We start from the raw sequence: 27,985 nt of genomic DNA on the forward strand, positions 1-27,985 counted from the left end.
TTAAAATTACTTTTAAGCAATGTATATTTTTAATAGGGCTTTGGGAAAACATTGAGAAATGCCACCACTTTGAATTAAAAAAAAAAAAAGAAGCTGCTCGATCATAGACAGAGGTAGCATTAATGCCGGTTGGAAGCAGAGGCACGCGTACTAAAATCATGGAAAACAATAGAGCTAGTTTCGAGCACTTCTCTTCAGGCTTCCCCTCCCCAACATCTGCTTATAGTGCATGTATGTGTGCCCCTCCCCCACGCATACTTTTTTAAGCCAGTGCTTAACTTATCCCATTAATAATAAATCGAGGGGAGGAAGGCGTAAAGGGACAGATTTCTACAGAAAGGGAAAATAACATTGGAATGGGAATTACACACTGAGCACATTAGCCGAAATGGGTCCTCAACTGGTCACTCAGGGTTCTTTTTAAATAACAGACAGAGGTAATGTGCTGAAGGGGCTCTCCACCCCCTCGACCCCCCCCCAACCAAAGGGGCTACAGGGGCCCCTGTTGCCGTTACGACAGCCGTTTTTAGTGCTCTCTACCCCCATTTATTTTTATTTATAAAGTTATATATAGCGCTAGCTAGACCCGGGGGTATCGGAGCGCTTTACATACACAAAGGAAAAGAAAAAGTTGCACTACATCACAGGACATGAGGATGCATAAAATATATAAGGAAAGACATTACACTTAAGTATACATTGAAGGAGTGAAAAACGCAGGTGGTTGAAACAGTCATCCTTGATAACCTCCTCTGTGAATCCGTGAACTTTCCTCGGATTGTTGGGTAATTGTTATAAATGTGTTTTCAATAAACCCCATGTGTGGGTTGTGAACAATGAACATTTCTTCACTGTATTGTTTATTGAGAAACAAAACGTCACCCTTTAAAGTCGTCTGCTTTTTAAGCTACTAGGGTTATAATGCAGATATGTTTTCAAGCAAGCAAATATTAAGTGTCATGCAATATGCTTGAAAACATTTATAGTAAGGGTGTTGGCCTTAACATACAACTGGCTAGTCATGATTATGGTCACAAGGAATCTAAACTGGGCACAAGGGGATAAAACAAATTTGTACTCTGCGTTTGGACGTTTATTTCATAGCAGGACCAATGATTGGTAGACATTGCATTTTGTGTGCCCTAAAGAAAAGTGAATCTCTCAATTCCAAAAAGTTCTCAACCAAATAGTGCTTTTAGTGAATGACTGTTATGCAGCTGAGTCTGGGTGGATGTCTGGAATATTACTTTATTAGTTAGATTATATCATATTTTCAGCATTTGTTTACTCACTTGTGCCAGTGATGTGCCCTCATATCAGTGTGAGCATTTGGGACAGTGTTTATTGATCTGACTGGAGTCACTGTTATAGTGTATCATTGTGTCTGTTGTTACTCCAAAACTTAATGCGTTTATGCATTTGGTCCTACGGGCATGAGGATGAACCATGTGTCTAATGTGTCTTTATGAATCTACAAGTATTATTTCTGTGAGTAGTGGGGTTGTGCAGTTGGGGGCATAGTGCCGCCACCTATGTGGCTTTAGTTCTGCATTTGGGTGGAACAGATATTATGAGTTTAAAAATTGTTCCCTATTGTAGGCACTGGCGGGCTGTTTTAAAGAATGTTGAAATGCATTTTATTATTGTGATTAATGAACTTGCCTCTATAATGCTCTGTCTGGAGCAATTGGATATAGGAGAATAAGAAGTTGCTGCTTCTGATGTTTTGTTAGGGTATTGATCTGTACCTTTTGTGTAGGTTTTAATGCTGTGATTTGAGGATTTCCCCACTTATTGAGTGTTGTTTGAGTGGCACTTTTTGCTTTCTAAGCGGTTTTAGTTGCTGTGTTGATTGAGAGAATGAAGTTGATGAAACTAGTGCCAAATCTACTGCCACATTTATAATTACTGCCACACAGTCCATTGCAGTAATGTGCGATAATATAATGCATGGCTAAACACTTATAAGGCCCAAAGGCGAGACCGAATGCATTGCAAATGCAATAGGTCTCGCCTTTGATTAAGTTAAAGCCATTTGCTTTGCTAATGGTATTGTATAGCAAAGCAAATGGCTTTAACTTAATAAAAGGTGAGACCGATTGCATTTTCAATGCTTGTTCACCATTCCGTCTATCCACCCTTCATATCCAACCCTATCCATCCTTCAATCTCCAAACCTATCCATTCATCCTTTCGCTCATCCATCTCTTTATCCACCCTTTCGCTCATCCATCAATCCTTTCGCTCATCTATCAACCCTTTCACTCCTTTATTCCATCCACCATTTCACTCAATCCCTCCTTTTACTCATCCATCTTCCACCCACCCATCCTCTCTCCCTTTCATTCATCCATCCAATCTTTCACTTATCCACCCATCATCCGCCCTTTTATCCAATCATCCACCCTCTTTCACCCATCCATCCATCCTTTTATTCATCCATCCATCTATTCATCTATACATCCAACCTTGCTCACTCACTCACTCACCCACCCACCCACCAACCCTCCCTTTTACATTATTTATGAATCTTTGTCGCCAAGCAGACATGGACACACTAAGTGCCACCCATTTTCTTTAAAATACCTCCTGAGAGTGTCTTGATTCTCTCTTTCTCTCACTTTTTTTTAATATACAAAAAACAGGCATACAAATGCAGACAAACATAAGCAGACACACAAAAGACTCGGGTATGATAAAAGCCATGTTATACTCTTCTCCTACCATGGCTTTTTTAATTGCCATCAGGTCCGGACTGACTATAGCCTGATTGCCACTGCCAGGGGACTGCCATGATTTTTTTGCACAAATGCACAGGATAGTGTGATTGACAGCACAGGGCCTGAACGGACCCTGCTCTGTCAAACACATCTTGATGGTAAGCTCCCCGACATTATTCAAATGAGCCCTCCTGAACAGCTCAGCTGGGGCTCAGATCAGGGCTATAGAAGCGGCACCTTGGCTGCCAGAGACACGTTCCACTCGTGCTCACCAGCACAGCCAATGAGCCCACCTTTTCATGAATACGGGTACTCTCCTCAGCAGTAGAGAAGTGCCGGTACTCAGAGTGATAAATCTAGGAAGTGCCGGTACTCTGTACCGGTGAATACAGGCCCATTTAAAGCACTGGGTGCAGTTCGTTGGGTGAAGGGAGGAAATGACCCTAGCAGGTTGATCTACTAGTGCGGTCCGGGGTATCCCAGGAAGGGGGACCCGAGTGATCAGACACCCGGTGGGGTGTCATGCTTCATCAGGATGCTCCTCGCCTTACCATCACCTGTATGTGGACCTCATTTTACTTATTTGCAGTGCTTTAAATGGGGCGGAACTGTCTGGTACTGAGTACCCCGACTTTTTTTATTTTGATTGTGAGAGTACGGGCACTTTTCCAGAGAAATGTAATACTTTTAATTGGAGAGTACCAGCACTTCTCAGAAACAAGCAGGTACTCTGTTACAGAGTACCTGCACTTCTATGTTTTAATTTAAAGCACTGCTTATTTGTGAACAAAAGTCTGGTTAACTTTATCCTTGCATGACGCCTGCCGTAACAACCTGTCTTGCAAAAATACATTTATCTGCCCTCACAAAGGACAGTTACCATTTTTCTCAATTCTGATTGACTCAAATTTGCTAGATATGTAAACCGTCCTGTAAAGACACCAAGTGCTCGTGTGTGCACGGAACAAAGCAATGACGTAACGGAAAAAGATGAAGCAGAGGCGCCCCTGCAGAATAAGGTGAGGGGTCCCAGAGACTCTCATATCTCATAAATATAAATATGCCTTGGGTGAAATAGGGGACCATCGAAAGGGTCTCCCCATCTTCCATGCTGCAAGGCCCTGTGTTAAGCCCATTAAACAAAGGCGACGTCATTGTCCTGTAAAAGCTTCAGTACCGTTTTTCGGCTCCGTCGATGGTTAGCCATTCTTCTGGCCTGCTACTGCCTGGTTTGTGTAGTGAGATTCTAAATATGTCCACTAATATCTTATCTGCAGGCACAGATTTAATCCCTTGCTTCGAATTTCTGACTACCCAGCTGCCGAAATAACGAAAGCAGGTAACATTGTGCAGCATGAAGATGCCTGAAAACATATTTTTAAAGTTGGCCCTGCCAGGCAGAGACCGTTTTTACGAAAATGTTCTCGACACAGTTTTGCTTAAAGGGGATAGTGAATATCGCGCAATGCTGCTTGACCTGCACCTGCCACATCAGTTCTTCTTTTCCTACCTCTGTAACTGAATGTATGTGTTGAGATGTCATAACGATGTGCTCGTTCCGAAACCTGAGTGTAGTGTCGATGGAGTAGCTGTATTTCGCTTTCAAAAGCACTAGATGTCTCTTAAGATTCACTAAATGTTGCTGAGATTCTACAAGAGAAATGCGTGTTTGTGTAATCCCTTATTAGCGCACCAGGTCTGCTGTTGGTAACAAAGGGGTTACAGCTGCCCAGTTTAGCCAGGGGCACTCTGTTCATCAACTTCGGAAGAATGAGAAACTGAACTGGCCTTGTGGGATGCAAACTCGTGACAGGTGGGCGAGTGAAATAAGATAGAATAATTGGAAGTAGCCGAGGTGTAGCATAGGATGAATACTTTATTGATCAGATGATAAGTCTCAAGGGGGGCCCCGCCAGGAGCAGCCCACTTGCTGCTCAGCCCGTCCTCAACTGATTCTCCCACTCAGGTATTCCAACACTGCATTCTAACCATGCACCAACATTCCACTCTGGCTGAGCAGCAAGACCTACAATACTAGTCCACTACATCACCTTCCCCCTTTTAACAGAAACAAAATATTTTTGTAAGTACAGTACAATATGAATCAACATAGGGGTAAAATTGCTAGCAATACATCTAAATGAAAAAGACATGCAATAATTCATAAAAGAAAATACATTGCATTAATTAGGAGCAAAAAGACATAGCATGCCTCAACCCCATTAACGGAGCAAAGAAAAATATAATAGCAAATGGTAGAAAAAAGGTAGGAAAAATCAAGCATTCCATAAGAATATAAGAAAAGATTTTGAAGAAAAAAAAATATATTAAGAAAGGTGAAAGCAGCACCCTGTTGAACTATAAAATAAGTCCAACGTGACAGAAAAGGGTGTGGAATCACGAACCAGAACCCAGAGTAGAAGTGAAAACCACACACTGCCACAAAATTAAATAAGCCATAGATTCTACACACAGTGGATGAATAAATCCAGTAAGGTAAAGAAATAAGAAGTAGAAACACAGCAGGTGATATCTGCACGTACAAGTGAGTCTCACGAAGCCAGTAGGCTTACAAAATGCATACCTGAAAGTGACCTATCCACGCAAAAATGGATATCACCGTTTACATGAATAAATGGCAACCCCTAAACATGCGAAGAAAGCACTCTAAGCGATACACAATAATGCCAAACAACAAAAAAAATAAATAGGTGAGAAATCCATGAACCGGTGGAAAACCACATAGCCGAAGGCTATTACAGTGTGTACCATCATAAATGAAAATTATATCCAAGCAGTTCAATAAAATAACGTACAGAAATAATTTATGTGACATTTCCAGGTACAAGTGAAATGACACGGGCAATGTATGCGTACCATGAAAATCTTGTTACTGGCTGAATTTAGCAGGCTAGCTGTACTAAACTAATGAAAATTCCCATCCTGAAACTTGTAACAGATTAATTAGCTATGAAAAAGTGCATACTTCAATAATGAAAATTATTTCTGTGCGGATGAGTAAAATTCTATACCGTAATAACGTATGTGACGTATCCACGTACAAGTGAAACGACACGGGCAATGTATGCGTACCATGAAATTCTGTTACTGGCTGTAGTAGGCTATATATATAAACCTAAACTAATGAACATTCCCATCTGGAACTTGTAACAGATAAATCAGCTAAAAGGAAAAAAAAAAAAATTGCACATTGTGAACCAACAAACTTTGTTGGTAATGCATACCTCAAATAATGAAACATTTTGTTACGGACTGCAGGTTATTCACTCGTATACCTAAACTAATAAAAATTTCCCTTCAGGAAACATGTAACCCATCAATATCTATACGAAACCCTTGACCATAAAGACTGCTATGCCAACGAAATGGAACATATTGCAGTAATTTTAAAATAAATAACTTCTATTCTTTTTTTTTTTTTAAATAAAATAAATAAATATGTCACACGAATGAATGAATGGTTGAATAAACTTTTTAGATGTGCCTGAGAGCTAACGATTATAACAACCCAAATACAAGAAAGAATAAAATTTTTCCTTAGAGATTAGCCGATGACCAGTACATCAAGGTAATGCTGAATATTAATTCATTACAGCAGTACGAATTAGGCGTTCTTCTGAAGGGATGAAACGTTGCTTCAGATGAAAATAGTTGCTTGTAGAAAATAAGCGAGATTTGCCATATCCTGAAATCCTGGGTATCCTATGTGATTTGTGAAATCACTTCACTTCCATGCTGTGACACAACTAGATCTTGGCATCAAAAAGGCGTAACTCACCAGAGCATTTGAACAAGCAGGACTTGGAACAAGCATTTACAATGCAATGGTCTCGGCATTGTTAAAGTTAGAGCTATTGGCATTGCTCATGACATTTTTGTTTGTTTTTGTTTTTAAAACATATAAAGAAACAGCATTGTTATTTACAATGTCAATAGCTTAATCACTCTCAAATGCGAGACCTATTGCATTTGCACCCACACACAGAGCCACCCACACACACAGAGCCACCCACACACACACAGCCACTCACACAGAAATATAGAGCCACCCAAAGAGCCACCTACACACACACACACACACACAGTTATTAAAAGGTGTTTCTGATGGCGTGACAATCGTCTGCTCTAAATACACAATAAAAATACACTTAAAATAGGTATCATCCACCCAAAATAGTTAGACAAAAATATGTACTTAAAACAGCATCAAAATATTTAACTGTTCAAAACGTTAACGTTAAATGTACTACAATGCAGGAAAATGGAATAGGGTCCGACTCTATAAGTATCATATTCCACGCAAAAATCCATTTTTAATATAAAAATTGCAAACACATGAAGGATAAATAATATATTTCCAAATGTTAACAGTGTAGCCTGGCGCATGAGTGACATGCAGAACGAGAACCGCCCTGCTCAGCCTAAAAGCCAGGCGAGGAGCAGATAGCTGCAAAGTACCCCTACGGTGCCATCCAATTGGTGACATACAAGTGGAGTAAACCTAAAGATACCACACGACTTGCACCCACAGTCTGATGTCTGTCCCCACAACAAGCCTGAGCTCCCCTACCTGGGCAGCAGTGCAGGCAAATAGGGCAGTCGGGCAGCTGTCAGTCGTTGCTCAGTTCCCTCTCATTGACCGACTTCCCCCGGGGCACCCCAGTGGACAGCTGGACCGAGACGGGCTGTCATCCCGCGGCTTGGATCCCCCACCCGTGATTGACTCACCATGGGTCCTCCACCAGCCAGACCAGGCCCGCTCCACGCTGCGTGGCGCCCGCCCACTGGCAGAGACCGGGGACGGCTCGGTGAGTGTTTTGTACACCGCAGGGGCACGTGCGGACCCCATGGCCAATCAGCGCCTCTGGAGCCTGTGCAGCACGCTGGGATTGGTGAAGGTGCCAACGATGATCCAATCCCATGTATTTATTTTTTTTTGCTGCATAAGATAAGAAGCAGCAACTAAGGCTTGTGTATGATCGTCGCCCGTTTTGCGCCAACAGCAAACAAGTTGATGCACAACTTTGCATTCCTTACACTTTGCTGGGCAAAACGCCTGTTCAACGTCTGACACTCTTTGTTAGGCACCCCGAGCCGTTTACTCGGACACTCCTAATCCTGATGGGGGAGGGAAGTCCTGTGGTGATTACTAGCCGTACGCAAAGATGAACGCATGGCCTGGACAGTCAAGGTTGTAGCGCCAGGCCAGAAAATCTATTGTGCCCAAACAATCCCGCCTACTGTGTTATTCGTTCCCAAAGCAAATGCGGGGGGGCGGGGGGGGGGGGGAGTGTATACCCTGTTCAGACGTACTGTACCTAGCGTCACCTTCGCTGAAGAGCACCCGGGGGGAGGGGAGCACAATGAACGCCATGCTTACATTACAGGCGAAGTCAGGGCACGGCGGGTGAGTCGTCCCGAGAGCGCATGACCAGGACTACCCTTCGCTCCAGAGTAAGTCCGCCCGTGTCCCGAATTGGCCAGTGAGCGTGGCACCGATGCCTTGTGTCCCCGTTTTTTTTTTTTTTTTTTTTGCATGTGTATAGACCCGAAAGGATGGAGCACTTTCATGAGCCCAGTTATTACATAGCATCTATAGTATAGGCACGGGAGAGTAGGAGATTTGCCCAGAATCACGTGAACGTGACCCCCGAGGCTCGAACCCTGGTCCAACACCAAAGTCGGCAGCGCGAACTCGTCCCCAAGTATGGAGCGCTAAGTGAGCACTGTTATACATTATACATTCAGGCACATGAGGCGTAAGTGATTTTCCCTGAATCACCGTATGTGAACGCGACCCCGAGGCTTGGACTCTGTAGGGGGGGTCACTATAGTACCAGCCCGAAAAGTCGGTAGCGCGAACTCAAATCGCAGAAACTCAATATTCTGTTCGTGGTAAAAGGGTGAGGCCCTCCCCGCAAGCCCGGTGACTGCCGCGGGTCGCTGTGCCGACCCCTCCTAAGCGGAAACTACCCGGGCCGCTCCGGAGCAACGGTCACTAGTCTGGGGGGGAAGGGGAGGCCTAGCGATGCCGACGCATCCCTGCTACCCCGATCGTTGCGAGGGAAGTTATGGGGGGGGATGTCAGGCGGAGCCCCAGCGCATCTCGTGGGGCCCCCCACGTGTGCGCGACCAGGTGCCAACTCCAGTCACCCTTTGTGGGCAGAATAAGCCCACTCCATACTACTGCAAGGGCCAGGGCTCGCCCCGGAGTGCACATAGCCTGCGTTGCATCGGAGGACCAAACAGCACCTCTGCCCGCGTCCCCCTGCTGCCCCTTGCACAAGCCAGCATATTAGTGTGGGGAAGGGGAGCGATGCGAGCACGCAGCTCCCCTCCCCCGTTTGCTCAACAGTGGACATCCCACGCCTGCACAGGGACCTGAATTGGCGGGAGGAGAAACCCTGGTCTTCTGAGCAAATCAAGCCTGTGCTCCATGGCAGGCACGGCCAAGTGGAGCAAGGAATCTATTCCCCGTCCCGTGTGTGAGCGTCGCCCAACCCCCAAAACCCCACCGTTCCGCAGGCAGCGGTAGAATGGTGATACCAACGGCGGCCACCCCCGGACAATGGTCCTCGTGACAGGCTGGGGGTGGGGGGGTTGGAACTAATCTTGTTAAGGCTGCTTTGTTAGGGGTTGCGCCGATCGCTGCCCTCCTCCAACCCAACAGTCTGGACCAGGGCTGGACTGGGAACCAAATCCGGCCCTGGCAAAGTGCTCGGCAGCCCTATGCTGAGGGTTGAAAAGCATGCTAGAGGTGCGGGAAGCGTGGTGTGATCAGTGCCAAGTGAAGATGTCGGTGGGGTGAAGAAGATAAGAACAGTCTTACCACTCGATAGGGACATCTTCAGCAAGATCAGCACCAGAGGTGAGCAGGGTTGCCCGAGAGCAGGGGGAGAGGACGAGCACACCACTGCCTTTCTCCGAAGCGAAGCAGAAATGCCTCGGAGAAACGCAGCGGCGGTTTCGAATTCGGGGGCGTGTTTTCCTTTTCTCTCCTCTTGCCATTGGCTGGAGGAGATAATTAGAAAAGTTGCAAAAAACACGCCCCCGAATCCGAAAAGGACGGGGCCTGTTCGGAGAGACAAACCTCTTCTCCAATGGCTGGCCAGCATTCAAGAGGCCAGCCAATGGAGAAGAGGGGAGAAGAGGGGCGGGTTCAAGCCCCTCTTCTCCAAGTCATTAAATCTCGCGAGCGAGACTGCGCAAGCGCAGCCTTCGCTAGCCGAGACCTAAACACTAAAGTACAATGTCCTAGTGCTTCACTGGAAAAAAACCCCAAAAAGTTTATTGTCCCCCAAAACGGAAAACAATTGTGGTTGGCAACAGCAGCGCTACTGAGTGAACACTGGAAGAAAGCATAGCTGAAATGCAGTGCTCCGGTGGAAATACAAAATGGCGGCACGCTTCTTGACGCAGCCCCGGGTGGCTCACGGCGTGTCAGAGCATACAGACCTCCAGGAGCAGCTCCGAACATCATGAAGGAAGAAACGCCCCGCGAGGAGACGCAGGTGAGCTCGAGCGCACGGAGCATAGCTTGTGCTAAATTTAAACTGAGCCGGCGGTTTAACAGCCTTAGGGTGCTCCACAGCGATTAGTTAAAATAAAACAGCTGACTAAAGTACTCACGAACAACGCTGCCAAAACCACTTCAAAAAGTGCCCAAACTGCATACACTGACGAACTGCTCACCCGGGAAGCAAACTAAATTAGGCAGACTCACTCCTCGAATCAATCAAACAGAATTTGTACTAGGAGTACGGGGATACATTTTCAGGCGAATTAAAGTTCTTTGTACTTCCAGTAGGTGGCAGCGTCCATCTGTTCACTCCTGCACTTGACAAATAAATTACAAAACCCTCCGACCTGTCAAAACGTAGAGATCGTTTTCAAGCTTGCCAGTTCTCTCTACCAGTTGAACTCGCTTAAAGCTCCGGTCTTCGATATCTGTTGAATTCTCCCCAGATAGCAGACGTACCGATCCTGGTTTGACAGGAGAGTGACTGATAACCCAGGAACTGGCAAACTGGCAATGTGCAGGTGAGGGAAAGTAGCAGGAAGAGTCTCGAGTCCTGACAGATTTCAGCGGGCGACCGATGTTGATCTCTGGTGGGGCCCCCTGGGGTCAGGCTTTTCAGAATGTAGATTTCCGTTTCAAGGTAGGTGCTTTACCTTAGGTAATTTCAGTTTTCTGTTTCCGTCTGTTAAGGCAGCACAGGCAGGTTCTTCCGGATCGTCGCCAAATGAAATAAGATGGAATAATTGGAAGTAGCCGAGGTGTGGCATAGGATGAATACTTTATTGATCAGATGATAAGTCTCAAGGGGGGCCCCACCAGGAGCAGCCCACTTGCTGCTCAGCCCGTCCTCAACTGATTCTCCCACTCAGGCATTCCAACACTGCATTCTAACCATGCACCAACATTCCACTCTGGCTGAGCAGCAAGACCTACAATACTAGTCCACTACAGCGAGCCAGGGAATTCAAGGGGGGAGGGCTGATCCAGGGGATTGGCTTGGCTGTATGAGCAGTCTGCAAAAAATCTTTGAGAATCTTGAATTTTTTGAAACACAACACATAGAAGCCACACAACATAAGACAGTGGTTACACAGTACATAACAGACCGCACCTGTGTAACATTTACCTGCTAAATAACATAGTCGCTACATAACAACATGGATGTCCGAAGCAGCAGCAACTACATGTTTATTAACATAGCAAACACCTAATACATAAGACAGCAGATGCAAATACCACAACGTGTTCAGCAACGACACAAAACATAAACAGCAGTCACACATGACATTTCAGACAGGGATTGCACCTGCCAGATAACATTTATGGAGAGCAGGTACATAACATAGAAATCAGCTACATAACATGTACGTACAGCAGCAGTTTTGCGTTACAAAGGATGCCGTAGCATAGCCAGCAGCTAAATAATAGACAGCAGCAGAAGCAGCTGCATATTATATAATATAGCATGACATAGCAACCACAGCATAACATGACATGGAGTGCATGGAGGAGGGTAAAGAAGCACGAGGGCCGCACTCTGGTACTCTTTGATGCTAGATGACTCTCCTCCTTCTCGATAACGATGATTGGGCAGAGGTGGAGAGTTCAGTGCAGCTTTAACTCCTCTTCCTCACCACTGCCCAGCCCTCCCTCCCATTCCAGGTGGGCCATCTGGAGGGTAATCAACTGCAAAAATCCAGCAGCTTTGAATATCCTGGTGATGTTGGAGGAACAAGAAGAAGGGCTTGCATGTTGCACCCTCTTTTACTGTCTTGCTAGGGCAAGTGCCAAAAGCCAGCAATCCTGCTGCTTTTGAGTTCTTGTTAACATTGCCGTGTTAAGGCCTATCGCTGATAATGGGTACACTGGTAAAGAAGCTAATTAAGATGCAAATTATTTAGAACAACAGCTATATGTACAATGATTTACGTAAAATTAAGAAATGCAATGACATGCATTTTAAACATGCAAACTGCACTGGTCAGATACCTGCCTAGAATTATTCGTCATAACTGCAGAATGTTTGGGATTAACAAATGTTTTACATTTTTCTAAGGAATATCTGATTGTGTTAACTGAACTTCCTATTTACACCATATTTCACATAATTCTTGAATAGAATAGTTGCACATTTTAAAACAGTAATTCTTGTTCATGGTAATAAAAGCATTACTAAACAGTATTTTTGTCTAGTTGATGTTTCTCTTCGTTAGCATTAGATGATTAAATTGTGTTTGATGCTTATGGGAACAGTGGTCTATGAATTAAGATGCTACATTGGTAAGATGTCTATACCAACCGTTGTGATAAAACTTTGCAAGCTGCATGTGTTTTTTTGTGGGAAAGGAAGAGCTGAACTCGCTCTCAGGGGAATGCTGTTACCTGATTTCATCTGAGGAGGGCAGATCTGGCCTACATTTTGCAACATTATTTTTGTGTTTTTATGTTAGTGTGTGTTCTTAGTTAGGGGCCTGGCTTTTGGCTGTTAGCTATTGTCGATTTTATCATGCTCGCTTTTCCACACAGCTATTCCCAGAAACCCATTTTTCTTTGTCCCTTTTTAGGTCTCGCCTTGCGTAAGACTGCGCAGACATGCGCAGTCTCGCTGGCGAGATTTAATGTTTTAGGGTAGATTTCTCTAGTGGGCTTTAAGCCCCGCCCCTCCTTTCCATTGGCTGGCGTCACCGTTTATGCTAAACGGTGGCCAGCCATTGGAAAGGAGCGTCTCGTGACGTACACTTTTTCTCTTTTAGAGCCGTCCCAGTTGGACTGGCTGCCCCGACTTACTGCTGGCGTAAAAGGTTTTTTATCTTTATGGGGCCCAACACATGGCCCCATAAAGATAAGAAACCAGTCATGCGAGGCAGTCTAACTGGGACGCTCTAAAAGAGAGTTGTTGTTGGCGTTGCAGCGTGCGCCTGCAGTGTCAGGGACCCAGGCTCACTCCTCCCGGTCAGGCGCTGCTGCAGTTGAACGCAGGGCCTTATTTGGAGGGTGCTAACTGAGGATAAGTGTCCCGGCCGACATGCATGGAATCAGTACAGCCGCCATTCATTTGCTCGGCGAGATGCGAGCCGCCATGTTAAGGTCAGCAAGGTTCGGTGTGGAGCTAATGGGCAGTGCGTTCTCGCCCGTGCGACCGCTTAGTCAAATCCCCCGAGGTCCTGCCGATGCCCATTCCCTCCAGGTTGGCTCGTTCTCGCTCCTACCTTCCCGGTCTCATGGGAGTCCTCCACACGGGTGCCTCTTCCGTGGAGTTCGCGTCCCCTGCTGCGCCCCTCTATTGTTTCGTACTGCCCGGCACGGCTTGGCTCAGTCCCAGCAATACGCTTCAGGGTGTTTATGAGGGCGCCGAGGAGCCGGTGACCTGGTTGCTTCTTCCGTGAGGGATAGCCTGTGTTTAGGAGCTGTTACGGTTCGTAGTCCCGGCGGCCGCCATTTTGTGGAGTTATTTGAGCTCCAAAAAGGCTCACATCAGCGGAATTCCGTAGTCATAGAGCCCTCGTGCAGTCACCAGCAGTTCCGGAGCAGGTGTTGAGCTTCTGGGAAAATGTTGGCGAGGTCAGTAAGCAGCTAACCACTCAAGTTGCCAGCGTGGATCGGGCGCCCCAAACTCACCAGCTCCTCTTCCTGGGGGTTACTGATCAAGGTAGTCACATTCTTAACAAGCATTGAAAATGCAATAGATCTCGCATTTTATTGAGTTAAAGCCATTTGCTGTGCTATATAATACCATTAGCAAAGCAAATGGCTTTAACTTAATAAAAGTCGAGGCCTATTGCATTTTCAATGCTTATTGACCGCTATGGCTACTGCTGCTGTTCTTCCTTTGGCTTATTACTGATGCTCGATTTTACAGATTACTACTGCAATTGTATGCTGTTGGCTCGAATCATTGAGATTCGGCTGTGTTTCACAAACTACTCTTAATAAAAAGCTCGACTGATTAAATTGTGAGCTTTATTCTCTCTTTATCTTCCACTTTTCCATTGAATTCAAACTTGTCATGAGTTCTATTAATGCTGAATTCAGTGCTGTTCTTTAGACTAGGGTATTTTTCCTTTATGGAACGCGCTTGATGCATTATTTTATGATTTGTTCTAACAATGTTTTATGAGATATGTAAAACGTCAGTTTAATTGACTAGTCTGAATCAAATGAATCTTACTATCTCTTAATGAGAAATAAACTTTTAAAACTAATTTAAACTGTCATCATTGCCTGAACTTAGAACTGGTATTGTGACTGAACTTATGATGATGAAATAGCTACTGGTTCAAAACACGGTGTCAAAGATCCATCACTTGAGGCAAGTGGTACTTGAAAGTCAGCGCAGGAACGGGGCTTTTCCCCTGAATTTGATGGTAAGAAAAAGGTTATACCATAATATTTAAATTTTGCCCCAACTCCGTGCTATAACTGGCGTGGCCTGACAGGATGGGGGCGGAGGGGGTAAATGAAAATTGAGTGCCCTGCCAATTCCTCTGACATAGCAGGACAACTGTCCTTGCTGGAGCTCACTTAGCAGGTAATCCAAATGTAAATTTCCCGCAGCATGGACGCTAGCTTCTGGTCTGTATGGCTACAAGTCCCCCTTGTTGCAACAGAGATTTTGCAGCATCACCTCTGTCATAGAAAGGAGCTTCATATGCTTGCTTTTGTACTTTCTAATGTTGCGAGGGGTTAACAGTGAGCCACCCTTACAATAAGAAACTTAAAGGGACTTAAAAATCCCTTTTATAGGATCACAATTTACAAACCATAAAATATCAGGGTTTTTCATAATCAAGCTGAGTATGTGGCATGCAAATGTGTTTTAGGTATTGTTTCCCGGGCAGAAACAGGACATCCCACAGGGGTCTCTCCTTGACTCCTCTATATTTAACCATCCATTTTGGTCGATTTCTCTTACTACTCAAGTTTAGAGAAGTTGTAAGTGTGGCGTTTGGTAGTACCTCCAAAGATTTGGCAAGGCTGGGCCGCCTTTTGATCTCTGCCCCCCTCAGGAAGGCTCTAGTTACCCTAGCTTTTTTGCTGCCTCACACATATGATTCCATTATTTTCTGTACACTGAAAATCTGATCCTTCAGATTGTAACTTGGTAGTGCTTGAAACTAATATAAGAGCCCCCGGCAAGATATGCATTTTAGGAGTGGCTGTTTTGACCAACTAAGGCACTGTTAGCAGGGGTGTGGAATTGTTTAAACATTCTACTTGTCCACAGGGAAAAATGTTGAAATCTACCCGTCCTGTAAATATATCCACATGCCAAACCATGCCTTAATTCAATTAGATGGACTAAGACAGAGAATATCTGTACCATGATTAGAGAACCAAGACTCACATGTAAGTACTAATGTTCAGTGAAGGTTGATGCAACAATTGTAATTGTATGCAAATATGTTGCGTTCACTAGATGTACAGCAGATGTTTAGCAGTGTAACTGCACTGCACACACCTGTTAGTAGTTAAGTTGTGACAGATTGTCATATGTACTGAAATGCTTTCTAAAGACAGAGTGCTAACTGTGAATTGTAATACTCTGTATGTGTCTAGTAATGCGTCTTTTGCAATCATTCTCCACCTCAAGACCAACTGATAGTGGTCCAGCTGCACAAATTCTCACATTTCTTGTTCTGGCAAATATGTTCATGGGTGACAACACCTGCATTTCTCAAGAGGACACTTTTACCGGGACTTAACAGAGTTGCTGTTGTTTATGGGGAAGCATCTGCCTTCTCATCAGGGATGATATATCTTTAAATAGACAGCTGCACTACTTCTGAGCAGAAGGTCATATTTGGATTGAAAAGTTCCAGTACTTCTTAGCATGACAGCTATAATTTGAAGGAGATAATGCATGCATTTGTTTGTAGCTTCAGTTAAGTGACAAGTTTTTGAATGTGCTCCCCAGGACAGGGAATGAATTCAAACTTGTCATGAGTTCTATTAATGCTGAATTCAGTGCTGTTCTTTAGACTAGGGTATTTTTCAGTTAAGTGACAAGTTTTTGAATGTGCTCCCCAGGACAGGGAATGAGTGATGGAGTTATATGGTGTACCCCAGCACCAGTGCATGCTTTTCTCATTTGAGTAACATACATAAACAGCACATGCATTAGCAGTACAACATTTTCTCTAACACAGAACAGGTAGAGTAATTGCAGCAATACATGCTGACCTGAGATACTGAAGATATGCACCACAGCTAGATATGCAGCTTCGATGCACTCATGAGAGATCACAGGCACATGTGTGAGCACACAAACACACCCCGCACCCCTTAAGCCTCCACATACAGAACATATATAATAAAGGCAAGGCCCTCATGGAAAGGGAGCCTCTTACTGATAGGGAAAAGTAAACGTGGAGGCACAGCAGATACGGGAGAGAAACAGGGTTTGGATGGAGGTCTAGAGAGGGTTACAGTAGTCCCTCCACACACCCTGCCTGGACCACACATAAAAGGTTCCACTGAACTCATTAATAGAAGAGCTCAAAACAGTCTCCAGGCTTCTCGGCCAAATGAAACGTTTAGATGCTTCAGTTATACGAATCTGTAAATCAGATATTGGCTGAAGAGCTGAACATATAATTACTTTTCTTTTCCACTATACCCTGCTGGATAGGTCTGATACGTCTGCAGAGAGGGACACATCAACATGTCTGTCCTGCACCCTTCGCTTCATTCATGAGAGATTACATTATAAAGTTCTTCAAGTAAGAAAATCCCGGAGCAGCCCACACCTTTTATTACTAACAGAGGGAAAGGCAGTCCGACCCAGATGCAGCAGTGTTCCTTCATCTTGTGCACACCTATACAAAGGACGTAGACTGCTTGCTGTAATAATGTTTGCAACCAGGGCCAGGAGCCAAAGAAAATGAAGAGTCTGGACCAGAGGCCTGTATTAGCCTCAATAAATAACAAGCATTTGCAATGCAATAGGTCTCGCATTTAGACGAGTTTAAGCTATTGGCATTGTCTTTTATTTGTTTTAAAAACAAAAATAAAAGGCATTGTTATTTGTAATGTCAATAGCTCAAACTCGCTTAATTGCAAGACCTATTGCATTGCAAATGCTTGTTTTAGAGGCTATTGTGTTTTGTTCAGATCACTCACTGCATGGAGGGAATCCAAAAGTAATGTATTTTTTTATGTGGAAAAATCCCAACTTCTAAAGGATCCCACAGAATGAAAGGAGCCTAGATTTTGGAAAACAGAGTTATTTCCTTCAGAACATACAGTGTGTCATGGGAGTAGCAGAAACCGGAGCTGCTGAATTCTTGTTTTAAACCACATAACTGCAACCTTCCCTTCTCCATGTAATCATATTTCGGAAAAAATACGAAATGTAAACTTTATCGCGATTGTGTTTGAGAGGATCCTGGAAAATATTCTATATGGCAGCGTAAATGGTGGACCGTTGGTCACATATGCTAATTGGAATTGTTTGCATTCTCATCGTTATCCGGCACCGCTATGTTTATCAGGTTCTTTATTCATAAAAATGCATTTCGAAATGCCGGCGTTTGGCTACGCACACAGTTTGTCTCTGTCATACACAGGCCTTTGTGCCCCCACAGCCATGTATCAGAATACTGGGTCATGGCAAGCCCCCGTTACTTGAATGCTACACGCTGTGGCGCAGGGGTGAGTGGGTAATGGTGTGATTTTTAATCCAGACGCGCCGACATAAAGCTATCTACAGACCAGACTCCGTGCTCGTCGTTCAGCGGCAACCTCATGTTGAGGAGAAGGGCACTGGCTGCGTTTTCCATATTTTTTAGTTTGACCCCTCCTGGAGCCAATGATGGCCCTGTGGACCGCCACCCACCAGGCCGGCTCCTGCATTTCCCAGGGTGCCCACTCCCGGGACACTGCTGTTTGCTCCCTCACGCATACTGGAGGTACCTGGTGGGCTAGTTGGCCCCCAGGGGACCGCAGTATTGAAGAGGAATTAATTCCCCAACTTAAAACGCGCCACAGGGCGTGTTTGCACACGTCACCTCAGGCCCCGCCCCCTTCCTTTACCATTGTACAAATATTCCTCTAAAATCAGCCGAACTACGAATTCCGATGTACTCACCTGTTATCAGGAGAGAACCCAGGGCTGCATCTTCTAGCCCAGCACTGACCCTGAAAAGTAATTCTAAGCATACTTACCAGTAACTTGTATTTCCTTCCATAGGAATCCATTGTGTGGTTTTCACCAGAAAATTTTCAAAGTGTCCATTTTTGAAACGTAGAAATATTCCTCAAAAATCAGCCGAACTACGAATTCCGATTCACTCACCTGTTATCAGGAGAGAACCCAGGGCTGCATCTTTTAGCCCAGCACTGACCCGGAAGTGTAATTCTAAGCGTACTTACCAGTAACTTGTATTTCCTTCCATAGGAATCCATTGTGTGGTTTTCACCAGAAAAGTTTCTAAGTGTCTATTTTCACAAACTAAAAATATTCCTAAAAAATCGTCTGTATGACTTAAACACATTCTTTCAACTGTTTACAGGAGGTTGGCCAGTGCTGGATCCAGGATCCACCACTGAGTAAGAAAAAGTAATTATAACACTACTTACCTGCTAAGTGAATTTTCTGCCATAGGATAACATTGGTGATTCTATGTGAAAAAATTTCTAAGTGTCAACTTTTAAAATACAATAATATTCCTTAAAAATAACTACTGTAACCAAAGCGCTTTTACTCAACTGTTTACAGGAGATGTCCTGACATAGTTAGGAATATGCATTTAAAAAACCTTAGAAATTCACTGAAAAAACCATAGGTTTCAGGGGCGTTATATTTAGCTGGACATTTCCCTCGTACAAAACCCTAGAAATTCCCCCGTTATAGTTAGTTCAGCTAACTAAAACTCGCGCCCCCACAATGCACTGCTGATGACGTCACATATTACATCACTCATGACATGGTCAGTGACATCACTGATGGCATCTGAAATGACATCACTGATAACATCACTGATGACGTCATCCAGTGAGTGTGTGTTTCTGTAAATTTTAAATATGTTTAATATATATATATATAGGGAAAACCTATGGAAGAATGAGTGGGCGTATAAGTGTGTGAATGGATGATTTAGTAGGTGCGTGACTGACTCTATAAGTGAGTCATTAAACGTATCTTACTCCAGACTAGTGACTAAACTGTGTGAATGTCTGTATCTGTCTGTCTGTCTGTTGGTGTATAAGCGGCTGCATGGTTTTGTGAATAGCTATATGAGAGTTTCTATGGGTTATTGATTGGTTGTCTGAGTATCTGTTTGGGTGCCTGAGTGTTTGTGTGGGTGGGGTGTGTGTGACTCTGTGCATACATGTGTGAGTGGGTGAGTCTATGGGTGCATGGTTTTAAGAGTACATCTGTGATGGAGTGTATGGTTGGGTGAGTGTATGTATGGGTGTGTTAGTGATTGAATGTATATCTCAGTGGTACATGTGTGAGTAACTACATATGTGAAAGGCAGTATATATGTGTGTAAGAGTATATAAGTGGGTATATGTGAGAGTGTGTGATTGTTAGAGTGGCTGTATGGATGAGTGTGTGCTTGTATCAGTGAGCGTAAGAATGTGGTACTATTTTTATGATTAAGTGAACTTGTGTGTGTATAACTGCATAGGTGAGTAAATGGGAGTGTGATTAATTATTTGCATGACTGACTAGGTGTGAGAGTACCTCTATGGATGATTGGTGGTGTGTGAGTGTCTATGTAGGTGTATAAATGCATATGATAGTCCTGTACTGAGTGACTGTAAGTATGAGTGACTGTACAGGTGAGTGAGTGGATGTGTGTGTAGATCTAAGAGTCAATGAGTGGGTATGGAGTTATTGGTATTGGAGTATCTATGGTTTTAAGAATGGACGTCTGAAATTTTGATTGAGTATAAGGGTGTGAGAAGATGCACTAATTTATCACATGGATGACGTCATCAGTGAGGTCATCAGTGATGTAATTTCAGATGTCATCAGTGATGTCACTGACCATGTCATGAGTGATGTAATATGTGACGTCCTCAGCAGTGCATTGCGGGGGCGCGAGTTATAGTTAGCTGAACTAACTATAACGGGGGAATTTCTAGGGTTTTGTACGAGGGAAATGTCCAGCTAACTATAATGTTTAAGTTCCATTTTTTTAAGGGTAGGTAATGGAGCATGGGACCACTGCGTGCTCTTAAAAAAATATTTGTTTCATAATTCACAAAGGGGTTCCCCTTTGTGAATGGTTACCACCACCTTTGAGGTTCCTGTTAAAAATGAATGTTTTGCAAATGTAATTCAGCTGTAAAACATTCACTACAATTCGGTATTTGGAAGGGACGCCGTAAACACAATCGTTCCAAATACGGATTCGCTAATTACAAATTGTGATCCTATAACATGTTACCGACACGCAATTGCAATTATAAAATATGTGACAGGAAGGTATTATATAATTCCACAAAAATGTCAGAGATGCCTCTGAAGGGCCTAGGTGTGAGCTGTAAGAGACAATACGTGTTTGAGCTTTCTGTTTTAGCTGTGCTCATAGAATCTGCTATCTAATCCATGTACACGTTGTGCTCTCTCTCAGGCTTTCACACCCTACCACTATAAACCGTTTATTGAGTCAGCTCCAGGCTCACATCTCCCTAGCAATACCCGTCACCTACTTCTGCTTCCTTCAGTTAATAGGAACCATTGCAGAGCTCCGCAAATGCATGGAAAATGGAAGTGCATTAGAAACCAGATTTCAAGTGCTTATGGATGTGTGCCACCACACCGGAAGCTCCGATATGTATTTTTTTTTATTATTAAGTAGTGCAGAACCAAGAGGGCCTTGCGAGCAGTGCCTGGCTGCAGTGCTAAGAAATCACAACTGCACTGCACTGCTATTCTTTATACCTCCCAGTGTTTGATCCACTGGTGTAACAGAACTGTAGCCCCTGAGAACTGTTTTTTTTTCCGAGTGACAAGTGGGCTCCAGTAACTCCCGAGAGACAGCAAAGGAGCTCAGGAAATGTGACTTGAACCGTTAGGAGGAGCACAGAGGGAGGCAGTGGCTTACTGCAGAAAGCTAAACAAACCCCTTCAGCCTCCTCCCCAGCTTTTTAAAATATTTTTTTATTGATAATCGGGAACATGCCATAATCCATAAATACATAATTGGCACAATGCAAACCACTACCTACTATTCATTTGCCAGCTACAAAATCTTAATTCATAATTCAAAATGGATGTGTCCATATAAAAAAGCATACTCCCTCATTCCTCCATTACGTCCTCTCTAGAAGAATCCCAGATTTCCTTGGCTTTCTTCAGTGCGCCCACCCTTTGGGCCTATAATTCCCTTAATTTCCTAACCCGATCCATTTTCAGTATTCAAATTTCATATATTGGTGGAACTGAAGATATCCACCTTTGCAAAATTAATGATTTAGCTAGTAGTTACTCAATAAAAATGAACTGTTGTTGTCGTAGCTTTAAAGAGCAAAGATCTCAAATAATGCCCCATGCAAATATGGTTCAATTTATAATTGTTTGCCTAAAAAAGCCATAATATTGCTCCAGAAGTTGAATAATTTGAGACAAAAAAAATTACATGCGCCCAGTCCTCTTTAAATACCCACATCTAAAACAACTGGTGAACGAGGATGGATGCATCTGGTGCAAACAATGTGGGGTATAATATTAAATCCCGTTTTGAATAAAAGGTCATACTTTTGAAATTTGGTCCATGCACCACCTTATGGGCCATAAGATTGTATCTACCCCAACTAGCTTGATCCATCTTCCCATCAATATGCTGTGAAATAGAGGCAAAAGCTGCAAGAGCATGACTCATGGAGATACATATATAGCATTTGATACCTGCTGCCTATCCCCATCAATTTGTCTGCAAAATGATCTTTAAAACATCATCATTTTGTTCTCTCCACTTGAAAAATTCTTCTTGGCTTACCCAGTTGCTGAAGTCTGTTCTTTCATTTGGAAGGAGAGCTTTGCTATTGTAGTTCTGGGTCAGGCTTTAGGGTCCGCACTTCCCCTCCCTACTCTGTGCTCTCTTGATGTCTGTTGGGAAGTCACTTTCTTTCTGCAGAAAGTCTATGAACAGATTTTGCAGATTCCCTTTCAGATTTTCTCCTTCTTTCCCCTTCTTTTAGGTTTTTGGCTTTCAGGTTGTCCCTGTAAGACCTCTTTTTATGTTTTTAGTATATTGTTTCACCTGAAACTTTAGGGAGATAATTGATGTAGTGCCTACTTGGCCCACAGCTCACGAGCATTGTAGTGTTTTGCTCTGCCTAGTCCAGTCTCATTTTCATGTCTTGCCTGTTATATCTCCTCTGTGTCTGATCTGCGTTCCAAGCATAGTCTAGTGAGGCTCTCCGATAGGGATTTATCAAAGTCTTTTTCTTGTCTGTTAATCAGGTCTGTAGATCTTCGTTGGATAGTGGGGTATGCTTTTGCCACCATTTCTATACCGTTAGTAGCTCCCACGTCTGTCTTCCCTGGCTTCTCTTGCTCCCCAGACCTTGCTACAAAGATATTTAGTTTGCACTGTTTTCTGAGTTGCACTTGATTCAGCATGATGGAGCCACTGGTAATTACTTGGGCCACATCCCAAATCATCTGTATTCTGCACACCATGCCACCTCAGTTTGGACCCAGCTATATGTAAATCAGTCATGACCCTGTGCCAGTGGGAACATTCCAGCCCAAACTGCCACGTAGGGTCCTCCGTAAACCAGAACACAAGCAACCCAGAGCCGGTTTCACCCTGGTTATGTGCTCATGAGTCGAGTATAGCTTGGTTCTATTGACACCGTGTGCACAGGACCCACATCTGGGCGACATAATAAAGTATGCAAAAAGTGATGGATGAAACGCTTGAATTAATCTCAGCCGCATCTCAATCCATCTTTATTTTGCACTCCATGCCAGCTCACTTTGAACTCAGCTATATGCAAATCAGTCCTGACCCTTCTCCATGGGAGCAGTGAAGCTCGAAATGCCAGGCTAGGTCCTTCCTGAACTGGAACACAAAAAACCCAGGACTGTTTTTTTGTCTTTGTTATGGGCTCATTAGCCGGGTATAGCTGACCCGGAGTTCCCACGAGGAACTGATTTGCATGTGACTGGTCCAAACTGAGGTGGTATGGCCGGCAAACAAACAATGGATTGGGATGCGGCCCAAGCGATTGCCAGTGGCTGAGATTAATTTAAGCATTTCATCGATCACCTTGTTGTTTTTGCACTCCCCTGTATCTGGCACTGTGGCGATCCATCAGCTTCACACGGTAGACTTTATCGATTTGTCACACTTCACCCACACTAATATGTTAGATGGTGAGTGTACATCCTTAAACCACTTCTCTGTGGTCTACTCAGCCAAGTAGATGTATCTGGTAAGTCTTTAATGTAGACCCGAAAATTTGCAATCAGCTGGTTCTCTTGCTCAGTAATTGAATTCCCCCATCAGTGGTTTGCCCCTTCACATTCGACATTTGATCTCTCTGAGGTGTTAGGGTTTGGGGCCATCTTATTCCTGATCTTTTCTCCCTTTTCTATTTCTCTACTGATGTTAGCTTTCTGCAAAGTCACAAAATGCCTAAGAGGGGGGACAGGGAGTTAGAGGAAAAATAGGTCCAGTACCTGTGCTCCCAAGGCTTTCGTGATAACCACCAACAGGTAACTGTTCCTAATAGAAGGAAAAGCGGACCAATTTGGTACCGTAAGGAAACTAGTGAGTGGGGAGCACTCACAGTGGGGGTTGGATTGTGATGGAGATCGGGCAATTCCTCCTTTTGGAAAGAGTGCCCTCACACACACATGTGGGTGTCATTCTTCATCATCTGGCGTTGCTCCTCGTGGGGGTGACGCTGCAGTCCTCCACGGGCCCCGCGAGAGGACTCTTTGTCAGAGTTCTTTTCAGAGTAACGCCGCAGTTCTGAATGCGGGTGTGTGTGGGGGGAAGAGTGAGTGAGTTCAGTTGGTCAATAACGTTATTTCGGCCGTTGCAGCCGTAAAAGTATCACATGCATACAATACAGTACAGACATAGTAAACAATCAATTTAAAAAAAACAGTCCGTAATAACGTGGATTTTCCTTCTTGGAGTCCAGACTTCCTAAAGCTCCGGGGAGAGAAAGGGTCCACAAAAGTGCATGTGCATTCAATATAATTAATCATTAACCCCCATACAAAAGCAGGAGCCTAGAGTTAGTAAAGTCTGTCTGACCCCCAATCGACAAATAAGGACCTTGAAAGTGCCAGTGCCTAAAACGCAAATGAATCCGAAGATTGATTACAAAGATCCAAAAGCTGGTTCGGTTCAAACTATCTAATACAATAATAAGAGCGATTAAAAGAATTATAATCAAGACCAGGAAGTGTAGCAGCAAAAGTCTATGCTGTAAGAGTTAACGGCATGACCCGTCATTCAGTACAATTCCATGTGTGGTACAAAACTAAATTAATAAATAGCTACTTATATAAACTCATTTAAGAAATATTAAATTACAAAAGGGTTACGTCAGTTGCATGGTCAATGCCTGTCTTCTACTAACCCACATTTTACCTAGAAATTTTGCAACTGCACATGCTGGAGTCAGATTTTAAGATACGTAACGCATTGCTGTGACAGCGGGTACCTAACTATTTGCAGCAGCCGCAGTCGGTAGTAGGAGTAACTGCAGGGCGGTGACGTGGGGAGGGGGAGGGGCAGGGTGGGGGGTAGGAACTATGGATTACGGAGGTTTACAGGTAAGTTAACATATAAATTAATAAAACTAATTTTGTTACGTGCACTGCATCCCCAAATGCGATGCAGTGCAGGCAACGAAATTCGTTTTTATTAATTTATATGTTAACTTACCAGTAAACCTCCATAATCCATAGTTTACTACCCGCCACCCTGCCCCTCCCCCTCCTCACGTCACCGCCCTGCAGTTGCTCCTACTACCGACCGCGGCTGATTTGCACATAGGAGCTATCCACCTGGATCTCAAATGGTGGTACCTAGGGCATGCAAAAAGTATGTGACTGATGGACTCGGCTGCAAGAGAGCAACCGGGGCAGATCACAGATGCAGAAGAGTGCTGGGACCAGGAGGCAACAAAAGTGTTAAGAGGGCGGGAACCAAATCTGAATTGCATGAACAGTTTCCTATCCTGGGCGTTTGTGATAACCTCCAGATATTGCTCAAATGTTCCTTCCAGTTTGAACTCCATAAAATCAAGGGTCAATCAGCCCCCAGTTGGATGAGAGATAAGGGACTGTACCACCCAGACCCAGTAGTGTTTCTTAAGTTGGGCTTTGGTTGGAAGCGATTCTGGGGTATCGATATCCCATATGCCTTCCTTCCCTAGAGTGGACAACAGTAGTTTTACCCTAATTATCGAACCAATTTTCTTGTGACGATCTTAACGCATAGACTTCGTCCAAAGCAGCAGCATATGGACTTAGCTCTGGGGTTGTCTTTAGACGTAGCCAGAAGAGCAAAGGGCGTAACTGAGCTTTTTACACAATCGTAAATCTACCCAAATCAAATCTCAGCGGTTGCAGGGGGGGTACTCTGTGGGAGGGAACAAAGTGATCTCAGGAATTTATTTTCGGTCACTAAGAATGCATCCAGTTTTTCAAAACCCCAGAGTTCCACCCCATAAAAAGCTGCTCCCACAGCTTTGTTATTGTAAATACAAATGGGGGCAGCTATTGACTTTCTCACTGAGATCTTATGCTCCTTGATCGTAGCCCCCGAGATACGTCTTAGCTGTAGGTTCTGCTGCTTGACATGAAATCTCGAGGAGATGTCATCAGAGAGAGTGATACCCAGATAATCAAAGTTACTCACTCTCTCTAGTGGTCTCCCCTCCAGAAAAAGCTTCCCCTTAAAGGATCGATGAGGGTTGATCATCAGCAGCTTAGTCTTTACAGTATTTATCTCAAGCCCTCTTAATGCACAAAAGGACTCGAAGCGTTTTAGTAGGTTTGAAGGCCACTCAGGGTCTTGGAAACTATCAAAGTGTCGTCTGCAAAGATTAAGGTTGTCACTTTAACCCCCTCCCTCCCCCCCGGTTGGCGCATCGGCTGGGCTCTCAGCAAGAAACTGGACAACACTGATAACGAAGAGTGAGAAGAGAGTAGGGGCCATTACACACCCTTGATGATCCCCTCTATTTACCCTAATCGGATATGACAATTGACCTTGATTACCCCAACGTACCCTTGCATAGTTGTTCTCGTGCAAGCAAATGGTCAGTGATAGAATTTCAGGTGGGATACCCATTTCCTTCAAGACACACCAAAGTTTGTGTCTAGGAATAAGGTCGAAAGCAGACTGTAAATCAATGAAAGCTACATATAGGCTTCCCTTAGAGAGTGTCACTGACTTCCATGTTAGTAATAGGTGGGGTTTCTTCAGTGCCGTGATAAAGGTGAAGAAAAATGAGTAAAAAATAGGAATCGGAGACGGCGGCACTCTGTATTCCTATGACAAGGTTATTCGACGTCCGTGCGCCTAAGGTTACGTCCACTAGGCGTTCATACATCCAACCCCACCAATAGTAAGGGATGGCCTCAACGGCGTGTCAGGGCAGTATGAAGAAGACAACCATGCCTCTCAAATGTAGCCTTTTACCTGCCCTTCCGCTGCTCGAATGCCAGCACCTGAATATAGGTATCATAGGAATACAGAGTGTCGCCAACTCTGATTCCTATTTTTTACTAGTTTTTCCACAAGAAACGCCACAGGATCCACTAGGACCCAATTAAGGCGCGAAACATGGCGACCTAATGTACTCACCACCTTTTTCACTTTCACCCACTGACAAGAGAATAGTAGGAAAATACTTACTCCTCTGATATAGTTTCCCAAGAGGCCTTCCTTGTCTACTGTTTTTAATCTTACCATTCGAACCCTGGAATAAAGGTTTCTTGGGGTACCGTACCGAGATGGTAATTTTAACTCACTCACTCTTTTTCCTCCTCCCCACACACCCGCACTTAAACCTGTGGCGTTACTCCAAAAAGAACTCTGACAAAGAGCCTTCTCGCGGGGCCCGTGGGGGAACTGCAGCGCCACCCCCATGAGGAGCAACACCCAATGATGAAGCATGAGACCCGCATTGGGTGTGTGAGGACACTCTTTTCAAAAGGAAGAATTCCCCTATCTCCTTCACAATCCAACCTTCACTGCGAGTGCTCCCCACTCACTAGTTTCCTTAAGATACCAAATTGGTCCGCTTTTCCTTCTATTAGGAACAGTTACCCCTTAGTGATTACCAGCTTTGTGCAAAGACCTCCAATTATCTGGGACTTCTACCACCAGTTTAATTATCCGTGTCCACTTTCCTCAGGGCTCCGCTGCCATGTAGTGGACCTTGTGGTACTCCAAATATGATGTTGCTCTCTGTGACTGATTGGTCCAGTACCTACGCGCTGCCAGGTATCAGAAGCATGGGGAGGCACCTGGAATAGGTTCACTATCCAACATCTCTCTTTTTTAGAAGGTGTATGTAATTTGCTTCACCGAGCAGCGTTCCAGAGCTGCTGCTCTGCCAACTTGGCTCTGCCTCGCCCCTCCTGGGCTGTTTGTACCTAAAATAGCAGGGCAAATCATCCACCCACGACCAATGAAATTGACTGCTCTTCGTAGCTTTGAGTTGAAGCCAAGTAATTTTCTTCCAACAATAAATGCTGTCATACCACTTTGTCAGTCTGGTTAGTTTGTTTCAG

At 44.2% G+C, this 27,985-nt stretch overlaps 1 protein-coding gene across 1 annotated transcript in view; it reads left to right on the forward strand.

Moving 5' to 3' along the window:
- The window catches only part of TADA1 (transcriptional adaptor 1), a 206,714-nt gene that overhangs the window by 89,088 nt on the left and 89,641 nt on the right, over window positions 1-27,985 (forward strand). The gene's annotated exons all lie outside the window — the stretch shown is intronic.

Source organism: Triturus cristatus, chromosome 4_2 (genome assembly GCF_964204655.1).
Source record: "Triturus cristatus chromosome 4_2, aTriCri1.1, whole genome shotgun sequence".
Taxonomy (NCBI): domain Eukaryota; kingdom Metazoa; phylum Chordata; class Amphibia; order Caudata; family Salamandridae; genus Triturus; species Triturus cristatus.